Raw genomic sequence first — 14,929 nt, 5'->3', positions numbered from 1 at the left:
GTGTAAAGTAATGGTAGAGATAGTGTGGAGTTATCCAAGTCCAACATGTCCTGAGTGTTTTTCGAGAAAGTCTTTCTCCAGAGTGTCAGTAGAGGTAGGGTGGGGCGGTTGAACAAGTAAAAAGACAGTCTGAAGAAGCAGTGAGAAAACAGTGATTTCCACCCAACCTGACATCAGAGAGGCTCACAATCTAGCGTAGTGTTTTTCAATGGGTGCTCTTGTGACGGAGGTCATCTTGCACCTGTTCACCCCCCCCTCTAGTCTCTCGGCCCAACGGCACGAGACTGTATGAGGCTATCGGAGGGAGGTTTTACCAATGTTCCACGCCAACTCTGCTAGTTAGCCTCCGTTACACTCTACAGCCCTCCAGGGGGCGTTAGGGAGCCCTTGGGGAGGCGTTGAGAAGGAGACAGCTGAGAGGGGGAGCGTTCAGTTGCAAATGGGGGACAAGAGGTTTTTCTTTTCTTTAATACTAGGGGGCGTTTGTTAGCTTGAGCAAAAGCCGACTGTTGACCCCATCAAAAAGTCTGGCGAAAGCTAGAGGAATCCGGCCGCATGGAGGGTGGGAGATGGTCTGAACTTACTCTGCCATTTAAATTCATTGGATCTCCAAATTAAAATTAACATTCAAATTGTGCTGTATTAGCATGACTGTTACGATAAAGTGTTGCAAAAGCATACAAATAACAAGACAAAAGTGTGAATGGTGTTACCTGAACTAATCAGTAACGCACTCTGTGGGTGAGTTCTACGTCACCACTCTCAACTGTTCGCTGTTTAGCAAAACAGTGAGTGAACCGAGCTTGGAGGGTTTTGCCAGACAATGTGTGGAGCCAAAATGTTTGGGTGGAAGTACATACGGCATCGCCAGGCTAGGCATTTGTAGGCTTATGATGCGTTTCAATGGGGTATTTGTTCAAAAAGGTTGAGAACCAATCTAGCATCATATTGCCCCTACTTGTTCCAGGCATCCACTTAATCACTGCATTCCTAATGCGACTCTTCAGCTCGGTAATGAAGTTAATTAGTCTAATCACTTGTGTGAAGTGCTCAGGTAAATTCAGATGATTGCAGCTTCTGAGTCTTGGTTTTTAACCAATGAGGAACATAAGCATCAACAGGTAAACAACAGGTTCTCTTTTATATTATCTAACAACAGGTATTATTTATAGACTTGCAGTATAAAAGACTAATCACCACTGATGAGCTAATCTTATGGTACATGCACTGTACATGTTTGTCACATATTGCTACACATTATATCTTAATACAAGATTCATATTAAGACTAAGATTTTTGCAAAAAAAATGTTTTGCATTTGATATAGTCTGTGTGAATCATTCCACAACCTAGGAGTAAACCACATACTGTATATAAATGGAAAGAGCTTAATATGTCCACTTCAATGACATTGAATCGTTATTAATCGTGCATAACATTTAAAAACCTATTCTTTTTTTAACTCCATCCCGGGGAAGAGAAGGGAAAACAGTGTTCGCTCTAGTCTATATAGAACACACATGTCTTTTTTGCATCTCTAACCCAATAAACTAATTACACAGCTTGATTGGCAGGAGTCTTTTTCTATCGCAGGCTTTTAAAGCACTGAAAACTTGAGTGAGGGAGAGGTCAACCCCATGCCTCCCCAGGGAATGCTTGCTCTCGGCTGTAAAAGACTGCATGGCAGCGGTGATTGACAGGGTGAAAATTCTGTTTGTGATCGCGCTGGCATCAAACGCATATCAACAGGAAATATTTATATGCCTATATGCTTGTCACATTAAAAGTCACACTGTAATGTAGGTGTTTTTGAACACTATGCAATTGTTTTGAGTTCAGGTTGAGGAAAGGAGTCCTAAACATGCATATTTGCATTGCAATCAAGCTGTATTGTTTGAAAGTTCATGTGCGCATGTTCAGAAACGCAGCAATCCAGGTGCTAAACAATTGGAGTAGATAGTGTGAGAGGCCTGAGGAAGATCCTAAACGTGGATCGAAAGTTGCTATTTGTTAAACAATAAAGCATTTTTTGGAGGTTATACCCAGTGTGCAGTCCATTCTGTCACACGATCAAGCTGTATCGCCATTAGAAAACTGCTGTCCTAGGGCTCGCAATGTCAAATTGGACATGTTCGATATTTTTTGCACATGAAGAGACTCTATAACTTTTTTTTTTCAAAACAATTGAAGGACAGCGCTGCAGGTAATCACCTGAAATCTCAATTGACTTTTTCCTCTCTGTCTGTCTGATTGCTGCTCATCCATTTTTTAATTACATTCATTTTTTCCCCTTCCCAGTGTCCCATGGGGTGGCCTCATCTGCAATGCTGACCAGTGTCATCTGTCTGATGTGACAGGAAGAAAAAGTGACTGTTGTTCCTCCTGTGTGTGTGTGTGTGTGTGTGTGTGTGTGTGTGTGTGTGTGTGTGTGTGTGTGTGTGTGTGTGTGTGTGTGTGTGTGTGTGTGTGTGTGTGTGTGTGTGTGTGTGTGTGTGTGTGGTTGTGTGTGTGTGTGTGTGTGTGTGTGTGTGTGCACGCGTGGGTGTATGGTGTGTGTGTGCGTGTGTGTGGTTGGCTGCGGGTTGGGTGGGGGTGCGAGTGTTGGCGCGTGTGTGTGCATGTGTATGTGGCTACTAATGTGTCAGACTTATCACACAGTCAGGCGTGTGGGGGTGACATCCTCCACTGCATCAGTGACATTTCATGGACGCTGCAAATCTATCCGTCTTTGTCAAAGTCGCCCCTCTCGAATTTTGCATTTCTTGAGTTAGCATATTGATCACGGGGGCGACTCACTCGCCGGAGTGTGTCCTGTCCTGTGTGCCTTTCTCCGCTGGCGAATGAGAGTGGGGGGCCAGACCTCCCATCCAAGATGCACGTACACACGGAGGCACGCACGGATGCACACACACACACACACACACACACACACACGCACGCACACGCACACGCACACACACGCATGCACGCACGCACGCACGCACGCACGCACACACGCAAGCAGGCAGGCAGGCACACGCACACACACGCACACGCACGCATGCACACACACACACACACACACACACACACACACACACACACACACACACACACACACACACACACACACACACACACACATACTGCGTCCCACCCCACCCCACCCTACCCTCTCCTGCTCCTCCTGTGGGCTGGGCTGTCACTTTCTGCTGTGCTGAGTTCCACTCGGCACGTCTGTGTGGCCCGTGTCACTCTCCGTGCGGCGCGCTCACACACCCTCACCTGGTCACCCTCACTCATTTCCATCCCATCAACTACAGAATGTGGAGCCAGCCGCGCCACACACCAGTGCACACCTCCTCCACCACCTCCTCCCTCCTCCCTCCTCCTCCATCTCCTCCCTCCTCCATCACCTCCTCCATCTCCTCCCTCCTCCACCACCTCCTCCCTCCTCCCTCCTTCCTCATCCCTTCTCCGCCATCACCTCCTCCATCTCCTCCCTCCTCCATCACCTCCTCCTCCCTCCTCCATCACCTCCCTCCTCTCTCCTCCCTTCTTCACCTCCACCACCTCCTCCTCCACCACCTCCTTTTCCTCCTCCACCTCCTCCCTTGGTCCAATCACACTGCACTGCACACACCTCCTCCTCCCTCTCCTCTCCCTGCGCCAATCATGGCAGGGGAATGGGCCGTGCGTGCCGTTACAATCACATCACACTAGTTCTGTGCCCTTGTGCGTGAAAACTGCCCTTAACGATTATACACTACCTGCCTTTTTCATGGGTGTACGGTACTTCAGGTCTATACAGCACACTGTCCTACAAAGCCAAAATGTTGCATTCATGTTTTACAATAAAGTGACTTTCATGTCTCATGACTGATGTTCAACATTAGAAAAAAAACATGTGAAAATAATACCACTCTTATGTCGATCATATATTTGGGCATTATGACATTCAAGGCATTGTAGTCGTACCACTGTTCAAGTCACACTTGGCCTTTGTGATGCAGTATATCCTATTAAACTACATTATAAGCTATACGCCACTTGGTTAAAAATGAATCCACTGAAAATGTAACTGAAAATGTTACAGAAACATTAGTGCTGTGTTGACTCAATATTGAACAGTTCTTTTGTTCTGTGTGCAGGAAACATGACATGATTCCTATCTTCGCTACACTGACTTGCGCCTTTCATTTTGTTGACAAAAGACTGAATGTAATTCTCACTTGTGGACAAAAAAACGTGTAAAATCCATAAAATATTTTTAAAAAAAATATTGTGTTCATGTAATGGATATCCAAGGTCAATATTTGTTCTATGAGGGACACAGTGAACAACAGGACAATACATTGCACACAGACATGCACACCGCACACACACACACGATGCACAGTGCACATGGACATTTGTATTCATTTATATTCATTTTCATGGGGCGTTAGCACAATACATCTTCCGATTTCAGCCAAAGGCTGGTGGAACATTTGTAGTTGTCAGTGTTCTGCTGAAGTACGCAATTAATCATTTTCACTTTGTGTTGAGCAAACTTACTGTTAGAACTTTGGTGACATGCTCCCTCTGTCACGTCATGATAGTTTTGAATGGCATACATTTGTTTTGTGACACATTCATGTGAGTATTATTATTTTTAATTAGTCATGAATGACTAATTTAGACAATGTGTACAGATTTGTGGAGGGTCAGTGGAGAGATATATGGGGAGTGTTGAGGGAGAGAGAGAGATGGGAGAAAGGTTGAGAACTGACCCAGGCTGGATTTGACCCCCATGGACAATGTCGCTTGTACATGGTCAAGTGTATTAGCAGCACGCTTCTGCCACAGCATCCCAGACTGGTGGGCTTTGTGAGATGACAAGTGTATGGGTCAAAAATGTTTACTATAGGCCTACTGGCAGTTCACAGATTCACACTAGAAATGCACTCAGAGAGTGCAAATATACGCCAAAGAAGCTGTTTGATAGAACATGCGACTATGTTACACCCTATTTTTTCTATCTTTCTGCCTTCTTTTTTGGAGTTAGAAACTGGCATGTCAAAATTCGCCCTGTCGCGCAGTTCAATTTGTGGTCACTTGGGACGTCTAGATTTCCAGGCTAGCAATGGTGAAGAATCTTTTTTAAAAATCCTGGGTCCGCATCGTGATCCGGATAACCACCAACATTTAATCACTTGCTTCTTTGGTCATTTTCAACAACTCCACAGAGTTTCATCCAAATCAGCTCATAACTTTTTGAGTTATCCTGCTGACAGACAGACAGACAGACAGACAGACAGACAGACAGACAGACAGACAGACAGACAGACAGACAGACAGACAGACAGACAGACAGACAGACAAACAGACAGACAAATTAATGCAACCTCCTTGGCAGAGGTAATAAAAACACAATGAAAAAGACATATGTAATTTTAACCGGGATCTTTTATCAAAAATGTATCTCCAGTGACTTTCCTTGAACTTTGCCCTTTAAGAGACCACCATGTGGGGTGTATAGCCAGACCCATTGCACAAAGAGGAAGAGTCCAGTGATCCATCAAGCCAACATTACTCACCAGGTGCCACCACTCTTCAAATGAATTATAAAGGCGTCATGCATTTCTTAGGCACCAATGGCCAATTTGCCAGACAGTGAGGTCATTATTGGCCTAATGGTTTTGTCCACCTATTAAGAAGTGTCAGATACAGTGCCCCCACTGGGCAACACTGCGATGGACTACCACTCTAGGGGACCAGCTAAGTATTAAATTATTATAATTTTTGGCACAATAGTTGTCAAAGAAATAGCTAGTAATGTGTCATTATGTGATTCATTTTCAATGTAACACTGTAGCTACAAAACAACATCTTTGTTTCAATGTACACAATCGGTACACATCCTAAAGCCTCTATTCTGGTATCTCCTTTTGTCTTATATTTTACAATATATAATACAATGATACAGTATATGATAACATATAATGTGTTGGTAACACTCTTTTTTTACAGTGTTTGATTTTAGTGCCACATGTGTTAATATGTAATGTGAATTATTTGCACTGTACCTACCTAACTCTAAGCGCAAGTAGGCCTACATTATTTAAACTGTACCATTAATGTAACAGTAAAATAAAGACAGTTAAGTAAAGAGTAACCCCATATCTGTTATCCTATAGTTTTTACACCTAAGGGAAAAACAAAAAAGCATCCACAGGAGTCTGAGTCTGAATTTTGACCAGGGTGAAATACATTCATGAATACCTGAAAGGGTAGCTCTTTCAGTAATATGCATATGAAGAGAAGACAATAAAGAATCACACAAACCGCTCTTCACCCATATGCTTTCAGATGTATAGTGTGTGTGTGTGTGTGTGTGTGAGTGTGCGTGTGTGCGTGCGTGCATGCATGCGTGCGCGTGTGTGTGCGCGCGCACACACACATGCATCTGTGTGTTTGCATGTGTGTTTGAGAGTGAGTGTGAGAGAGAGAGAGAGAGAGAGAGAGAGAGAGAGAGAGAGAGAGAGAAAGAGAGAAAGAGAGAGAGAGAGAGAGAGAGAGAGAGAGAGAGAGAGAGAGAGAGAGACTTGTGTGAAAACATGAGTGAGCAGCCAGTAAATCGATGGGGACAAGAGATCTGGTGTCTGGCAAATCCAGCGCTCTCTGACATGTTCCCAGCATAATCTCCCTGCATTGTGCTGCTGGGGAGAAAGCTTATCCTCCTCTGACTGGCCTGCGTAAGGTTCAACACGGCTGTAACTCATGTCTTTTGGAGAGAGGGAGATAGATAAGGAGAGGGAGGGAAGAGAAAGAGAGAGAGAGGTGGAGAAAGGGAGATGGCGAGAGATTAAGAGAGCGAGAGAGTTAGAGAGAGAGAAAGAGAGATAGAGTGAGAAGAGGGAGGGACGTGCGCGCATGTGTGTGTGTGTTTGGGGGGGGGCAGGGTGTGTGTGTGTGTGTGTGTGTGTGTGTGTGTGTGTGTGTGTGTGTGTGTGTGTGTGTGTGTGTGTGTGTGTGTGTGTGTGTGTGTGTGTGTGTGTGTGTGTGTGTGTACACACGCGCGTGTGTGTGTAAGGGGGTGGGAAGAGTGACAGCGCTACCTCCTCTCCCTCTCCCAATCCTTGTCAAACTAGTGGATTATGCAAGAAACCGCCCCCAACACTCCATTAAAGCCCTTTCTTATTTGCTCCCTTCTTTTGAAAACAGCACTGGATCTGTGCTGCGGAGTAACACTTATCTTCCGGTGTTGATTTCTGATACCTGTTGTACAGACTTCCTCTTTCGCACAGTGGGGGGTGCATTACTGAGAAAGTAAAGGAGATGGTAAATGCTACTAAGGAGAGAGAGAGAGAGAGAGAGAGAGAGAGAGAGAGAGAGAGAGAGAGAGGGGGGGGGGGGTATGTATGACAATGCCACATGCTGAGAAAATCAATTTTGAAATAAGTTTTATTGCAGCTACTTGATATCTGTTGGCTAATTACTTTGTTCAAATCTCAGAGAGGTTCAGGGTACAGGGTGTTGTTGGTTTTGTTTGCTCTGTTGTACAGATCTATGCCTTCTTTCTTTTCCTTTTGTGATTCTAATGAATTGATTCTAATGACTGCTTCGGCAAATTGGCAATATGAATGTCCTGTTCATCATGCCAATAAAGCAATATTGAACTGAATTGAATTGAATTGAACTGAATTGAGAGAGAGAGAGAGAGAGAGAGAGAGAGAGAGAGAGAGAGAGAGAGAGAGAGAGAGAGAGAGAGAGAGAGAGAGAGAGAGAGAGAGAGAGAGAGAGAGAGAGAGAGAAAGAGAGAGAGAGAGAGAGGAAGATACATAGGTGCAGAAAAAAGGTGCAGTGTTTTTGTGTTCGTCTGTCCATGTGTGGGCCTATGTGTCTGTGTGTTTGAGAGAGAGAGAAAAAAAGAGATAAGGAGCGAGAATATGTGTGCGTGCGTGCATGCATGTGTGCATGTGTGCGTTTACGAGAGAGAGAGAGAGAGAGAGAGAGAGAGAGAGAGAGAGAGAGAGAGAGAGAGAGAGAGAGAGAGAGAGAGAGAGAGAGAGAGAGAGAGAGCTCCAGTTGTGTTTGTTTGGGTTATCACTTAGGGGGCTGTGCAATGTAATTTCCTGCTCAGGTAGTCCGTCGTAAGGCCGCCGTGATATTGGAGTGAAATGAATGACATCAGCCTGTGAAACAGCAGGATTTGTGTTCTCTGATGGCGGGACTGACCACTTATAGTGACAGTGAGTCGAAACTTTACACCACAGTGCTTATGTTGACAATAAATTGAAACTTAGCGTGGCGGTGCAATTTACAAAGACATAATAAAAGCCCTCTGACAGGCTTGAGCGAGAGCCTTGTAAAAAAAGAGAGTCTCTCCACATATGCAGTAAAACATAATGAAATACAAGAATGACTTTCCATTGATCTAAAAAAAGGCAACAAAAATTTCCCTCAAATCAAACAATGTTGCTGAACGTTAAGAGGAACGTCTGGAGGGAGTGTCAACTCATTTTTCTTCCATGTTCAGTGTGTGTGTGTGTGTGTGTGTGTGCGTGTGTGCGTGTGTGTGCGTGTGTGCGTGTGTGTGTGTGTGTGTTTGTGCGTGTGCGTGTGCGTGTGCCTGCGTCCATACGTACATGTGTGTGTGTGTGTGCCTGCGTACATACGTGTGTGCGTGTGTGCATATGTGTATGTACATGTGCGTGTATGTGCTGCACGTCTCTGACTCTGTGTGTGTGTTTGTGTGTGTGTGTGTGTGAGAGAGAGAGAGTGTGGGTGTGTGCATGGTTATAGTGTGAGTGCTGTAGTGGGTCTCAGTGTAATTCAGACATACCCAGTCACTTAGCGGCATAGTCTTGTGCCAAGGGTCATCGTAGGTGAATTGTAAACAACACAACACTGTGATACAGAGTGCATGTAGTGTTTTTGTGTGTAAAGGGGGGAAAGGTCGGATGCCAACAAATTGTACAATCTACCAGGAAACATACAGACTGTGCAAGCTGTGTATGTGTGTGTGTGTGCGTGCGTGTGTGTGTGCGTGTGTGCGTGCATGCGTGCGTGCGTGCGTGCGTGCGTGCGTGCGTGTGTGTGTGTGTGTGTGTGTGTGTGTGTGTGTGTGTGTGTGCGTGCGTGTGTCTGTGCGTGTGTGTGTGTCCGTGTGTGCGTGTGTTCTGTGTGTGTGTTTGTGTCCAGACTTCATAAACTCCAAGTGCCAGTGTGCCTGTCTCTGTCTGGTCCGTCTGCCCTTGGAGATCACTTACATCAAAGCACCAATCAAAAACTGGTGCAGATATAATTTGTCATCAGGGATTTCCTTCAGGAGAATTATAGAGAAGATACAGGGCCGATCAATAGTATGGATTTTCACTGCACTGGGCTGATTGTCCAATTGCCGTGAAACATGTGCCGAGATAAAAGGCCATGCCTGCCATTTTGTAACAGACTGCCGAGTCAGCACCGGGTCCTGTCAGATACTTATAGGCTGCTGTGATAGAAAATTATCATGCCGCAGTGTCCAAGTCCTATTTAACGCCTCTGCCCCACACACTCTGATTCATCGCACATCCGCTTTGCTCTGCCCTGTCCTCTCCTCTCCTCTTCTCTCTCCTCTTCCCTGCTTCTCTCTATTTTGTTCCTCTTCCTCTCCTCTCCTCTACGTCTCTCTGTTCTGCTCCTCTCCTCTGTTATCCTCTGCCTCTCCCTGCTCTCCTCTCCCTGTCCCTGTTCTCTCTCCCCTCCTCTCCCTCTCCCCTCCTCTCCCTCTCCTCTCCTCTTCTCTCCTCTCCTCTCTTCTCTCCCTCACCTCTCCTCTCCCCTTTTCTCCTCTCTTCTCCTCTCCTCTCCCCTTTTCTCCTCTCCTCTCCTCCTCTCCTCATGTCCTTCAATCTCTATTTCTATCCTCTATTTTACTCTCCTCTTTTCCATTTCTGTCACAGTGTCTGTGAGGGCGGGGAGAGGGGCATCATTCTATGCAGTAGAGTCTTGGCTGATGAGCAGACAAGGGGATGGTGACGGAGTGTAGAAGGGGGAGAGAGAGAGAGAGAGAGAGAGAGAGAGAGAGAGAGAGAGAGAGAGAGAGAGAGAGAGAGAGAGAGAGAGAGAGAGAGAGAGAGAGAGAGAGAGAGAGAGAGAGAGAGAGAGAGAGAGAGAGCGAAAGAGAGTGTGAGAGACGAGAGACGAGAGATGAGAGACAGAAAGACAAATAGGGATGGCAGATGGACAGACGTACAGAACCAGATGTCACCACACACAATTCCTGGTTTAGGAGGAGCGTCTGTCTGCATTAGTCAGGGTTGCCTATTGAGTAGGGGCTAAACCCCATCAGCCAACTGACCTCTGTGTTTTGGAGATGACATGCAAAAGTCCTTAATCACCAAGACCACATGAGGGACACGACACTGAATATTTTTTCTGCTGCTCTCCTCTCCTCTGCTCTCTGCTCGCTCCTCTAAGCTGGCAGCACCATAACTTCAAAAAAAAAAAAAAAAAAAGAAAAAAAAACGCGCAGCTTTTCAGTATCATCTTTATTTACTCTGTTCCTCCGAGTCTTAAGCCGTTGCGGATGTTTAAGATGGATAAGTGTCATTAGCAGACAAATGAAGTGGAAAGCGGTGATTAAACCCTGGTGCATATGAAGGAATTGACCTCGGCTGAAATGCGCCCATGAGATGACAGACTGACTGGTCATTTTGCTTGAAAGCTGGCTCTGGCTGGCTCCAAAATTACCCATTAAATTTTCTGCAGTGAAAGGCTGGTTCTTTTTTTCCTGCTTCATTGGGGGCCACTGGGAGTTTACTTGTTGGAAGCTTTGCAATCTGTTGAAATCCCCACAGGCACATTTGAACCATACAGTTTTTTTCTCTCCAGGAATCTTAACCCGGTCCTGGTCTGAAGACTTCACCTTGACTTAGATAGGAAATGTGCCATTATTGATACACTGGGTAAAACTCTATTAGATCATATTCTGAATATGAATGGAATATTACTTGCATATTCAGTTCAATGAATTCAAGGGTAGGGTTTATGAGCAGTCTTATATACAGTAGGCTACTTCAACGACCACATACAATTTAATGATTTCAAATGTCAGTATTTTTTAAACAAAGTTACCAGTCATTATTACTGAATGCAGAGGCTAACTTAGACATGATGGTTTTAGTTTCATTTGCTTAACATCTGAAAGGAACATTGGTAATTCTTTACAGTACTGTTTATTCCTAGCATATCTGTAGCAAATGACAATGTAACAATGTCTAATAATGTATACTTACACTGTACATAGGCCTTCCCTAACTATAGTACAAATGATTGCATATTGTGATGCACTTTGCATCTCTATGTAACTGATGAACAGGGACGATAAAAATAAAAATCCAACTGAAGCGCTCTTGTCAGAGGTGTTTTGTTTATGCGCATATTGCATTGTTTTGGGCAATGATGGAGTCGCAAAAGGCCTGTAATTGTTATTATTGCCAAACTCAAATTGAAACTCATAACCTGGCTGACTCCAGCTATCAGCTGTCATTAAGTAAGTAGGCAGCTGCCTCTCGCGTCTGCCCTCCGTGCGAGAGCTGTCTTGCTGACACACAAAGTAATTGAGGAGGAGGCAGTGTGGCAGCCTCTCCCCCACTCAAGGGAGGGAGGGAAAGAACACTTGATCAGAGCGTTTTTATGTCCTGGGTGATTTGATTTCACGTTACATGTATTTTATGGCCCGAGATGCCATTAATTTGCATGGCGCGGAGTCAATCCTTGACATTTTTATTTGGATGCCTCCTGCATGCCGCCGAAGACAAACAATGGGGCTTGCTGCATGGCTTTCCGTGCTGTCAGTCTGGCGACGATGTCTCCTCATTATATCAACATGGAGCTCAATGAGGACTGTGGCTTAATTGACGGCCACAAGCTGTGGCCATGCATTGCACTGATGAGCGTCTGAATAGCGAGTGTGCTGAATACAGTGTTTTTGCACATCACTGACGGATAAAACAACACACTCTCAAAAACTCCCTTTCTATTTTCTTTTTTTCCTCTCTCTTTCCTTTTCTCTTCACTTCTTTTGCTTTAAGACACAATGATTTTGCGCAGGTAAGGGCTAGCTATGTGGAATTAAAGAAACCGCTACTCATGCTGAAAAGTTGCTGACATTTTATATTTGAGTAAACAACCAAACAAATTCAATCCAACGTTTAGTTCCCCCACTGCAGCTTAACCCCTTCAAGCCATACTGTATATTTCTAAGACAGGAAACACTCAGCTGGCAAATCGTATAGCAAATATCACAAAGATTGACATGCAAGTGTACGCTACAACATGTAGATGACACAGGAGTATAAACAAGTGTTGAAGATCATTTGTGAATTATGAGATATTTTTGGAATTATGGAATAGATGTTAGAACATTTCAAACAGCCATTCTTGGCACACCATTGAATTCTAACTTACTGGACGGAAATGTCATTGCAAATATTGTACACAGTCCTAACATTATTGATGAACAAAAATACAATAATAAACTCACAATTGAAAAGAATGATGCCAAAATTTTAAACCTGTGGTTGATACGAAACCTAACCTAACACCAGATTTACGTGTTTCTGCTCAGCATTAAGAGCTACTGAAAAATCTAGCAATATCCTCATATATCCTTCTTAGGGGTCTTAAGGGTGATTTATGCCTCGAGACCAGCGTCCAGTTAACGGAGTGAAGCCCCCCCATCACGCAGGTACTCTGGGGCATCTCCCCAAAATTGTGTCTCGACGCAGGGAGTGATGCAGACAGCGACGGAGTGAAGGGCGGGAAGGAGAGGAAATAGGTCTGTGATTGGTCCTCTCGACCAGCCTGTTCTGTCCTCGAGTCGAGAACAAGCTACTTCCTTGTTCTAACCTTCGTCGGGCTACGGACTGTGAGCTGTTCATTAAATAAGTTGCACGTGCTATGAAGTTTCATTTATTTACACAAACCAAAGACAACACGTGCGCTTGCAAGTTACGACGCTAAAGTTATTTGGACAGTTGAACAGTGTTTCCGAGGTCGAGGAAACATTCCGCTGCGTGCGACCTATCCTCAACAAATGAGCCACTTCTTTGTTCCAAACTACCACGGTGGCTGCCAGTGCGATCAAACATGCACGTGATATAAAGATTTAATGTTTCATTTTCATTGCCGTCGAGTCTGTGAAGCTAAAAAACAACCGACACGTCTAGGTTACTCTTTGTATTGAAGGCAGTTTGAGCGTGGAATGACATCGCGCAGATCGCACTTCAAAACAGGGCATAAATCAAAATCAACTGCATCATGGCTGCGACAAGCTGACTCCGTGGCACTGCCAGGAAGCATAACCCGCCCTTTACACACCAGGGCGGTAAAGCGTCGCGGAACGGCCACGTTTTTTACCGGCGTCGGTGAAAATACATTGAAACATATCTGTCCTTACACACCAACGGGTCGGTAGTCGGGCGTCAGCGGCGCGGGAGCCGGCTCCGCGCCGCGCTGCATTTGGACGCGAGCGTATTTTTCACGCCGGCGACCGGCGGTGTCTCATTCAAATGAATGCCAAAGTAGCATGCTAGCTTTGGTTGTGGGGGGTTTTTGAACAGGACTGGCCGCGCACGCCGACGCTGTCAGTGTGAAAGGCAGAGAAAAACACACCGGCTGAAACTAAGCAGAAAGGCCGCTTTCATCCCGCGACCAGTGGTGTAGTCTAGAACGCGGGTATGCGGAGTATACCTTCTTCTAAATTTCAGGGATTTCAGTATACTCACTTAAAATTAATTGATCCATTGTTTTGAATAGCACAAATATATACAGTATACCCACTTCAAAAAATGCTCAAATATACAGTATACCCACCATGAAAAAGCAGACTACACCACTGCCCGCGACCGTTCCGTTCGACTTTGGTATGTTTTGCCCCTTATAGTGATTAGTTCAAGTAGCACACCATTAAAAATGTCTGACAAGTGGTTTCTCCAACAATGTGAAATGATTTTTGATTAAAAAAAAACTCTTACCTTCAAAGAGTTAACTGTGTGCCATATTTCCAGGTGAAAGTTCACATTCATTGCTAGAGCCAAGTTCGTACATTCCCTTACCAGGTCTTAATGCCCTGTTTCCATTATATGGTTCTAATGTAGGTATACCTCTGTTGGTTGCCCTTTAACATCTATTGCCGTGAGCAAAATTAGCACAGTAGGCCTATGTCAGTGTGTTTGAAGTTGAGAGAGAAAGGAAGTTCATTCATATCTTTGTTAATAAAAGGCCTGAAATTATTCAATGGTCAGTTAACTTTGAATGTATTTAATTTACTTGGATTATTTAAGATTATTCAATTTAGTCAATTCAATGCATTTCTTTGGAGAGAGCAATGAACATTCTTAGTGACATCATAATCGCTAAGCAACCAAAATGTTTTCATTAGAACACTGGCTTTAGAATTTTGGCGAACTAGAATGTTCAAACTAGAATGCTGGTGAAACCTACTCACTTCTTACAAGAGCAAGCTGAAGGCAAGTCACTTGTGATAAACCTCTGCAATTCCAAAGCAATTTCGAGTCATTTTCCATGGCATTCTGTCCAAGAACTTCCCACCAGAGAGAGTCATGGATTGGGACTGACCACCAGACTTGTTCTGAGCGAGTCCTGTCGAACTCTGCAAGAGAAGTGGACATGGCATCTCACTGGAGGCCCCAGTCTGAGCATCCATACCAATATGTGCGGTCCACACGTTTTTCTTCCAGTAAGAATATAATCTTCATCTAAATCTAAATCTTAATCTAAACTGCCCTTAATGTTATAATTTTGACAACAATGTTACCATGATGTCATTTTAATACACTTCATGTTTGTAGGTAAGTATTGGAAGGAGTATCAAAAGGGCCCAGCTGTGTCTCAGGAGCAGTACAGTGGTGTGACCAACGTGCCAACCTCAGCCCCTCAGACCCTGAGGTTTGTGGGC

Source organism: Engraulis encrasicolus, chromosome 10 (assembly GCF_034702125.1).
Source record: "Engraulis encrasicolus isolate BLACKSEA-1 chromosome 10, IST_EnEncr_1.0, whole genome shotgun sequence".
NCBI lineage: Eukaryota > Metazoa > Chordata > Actinopteri > Clupeiformes > Engraulidae > Engraulis > Engraulis encrasicolus.
Note: the sequence above shows the minus strand (reverse complement) of the source record.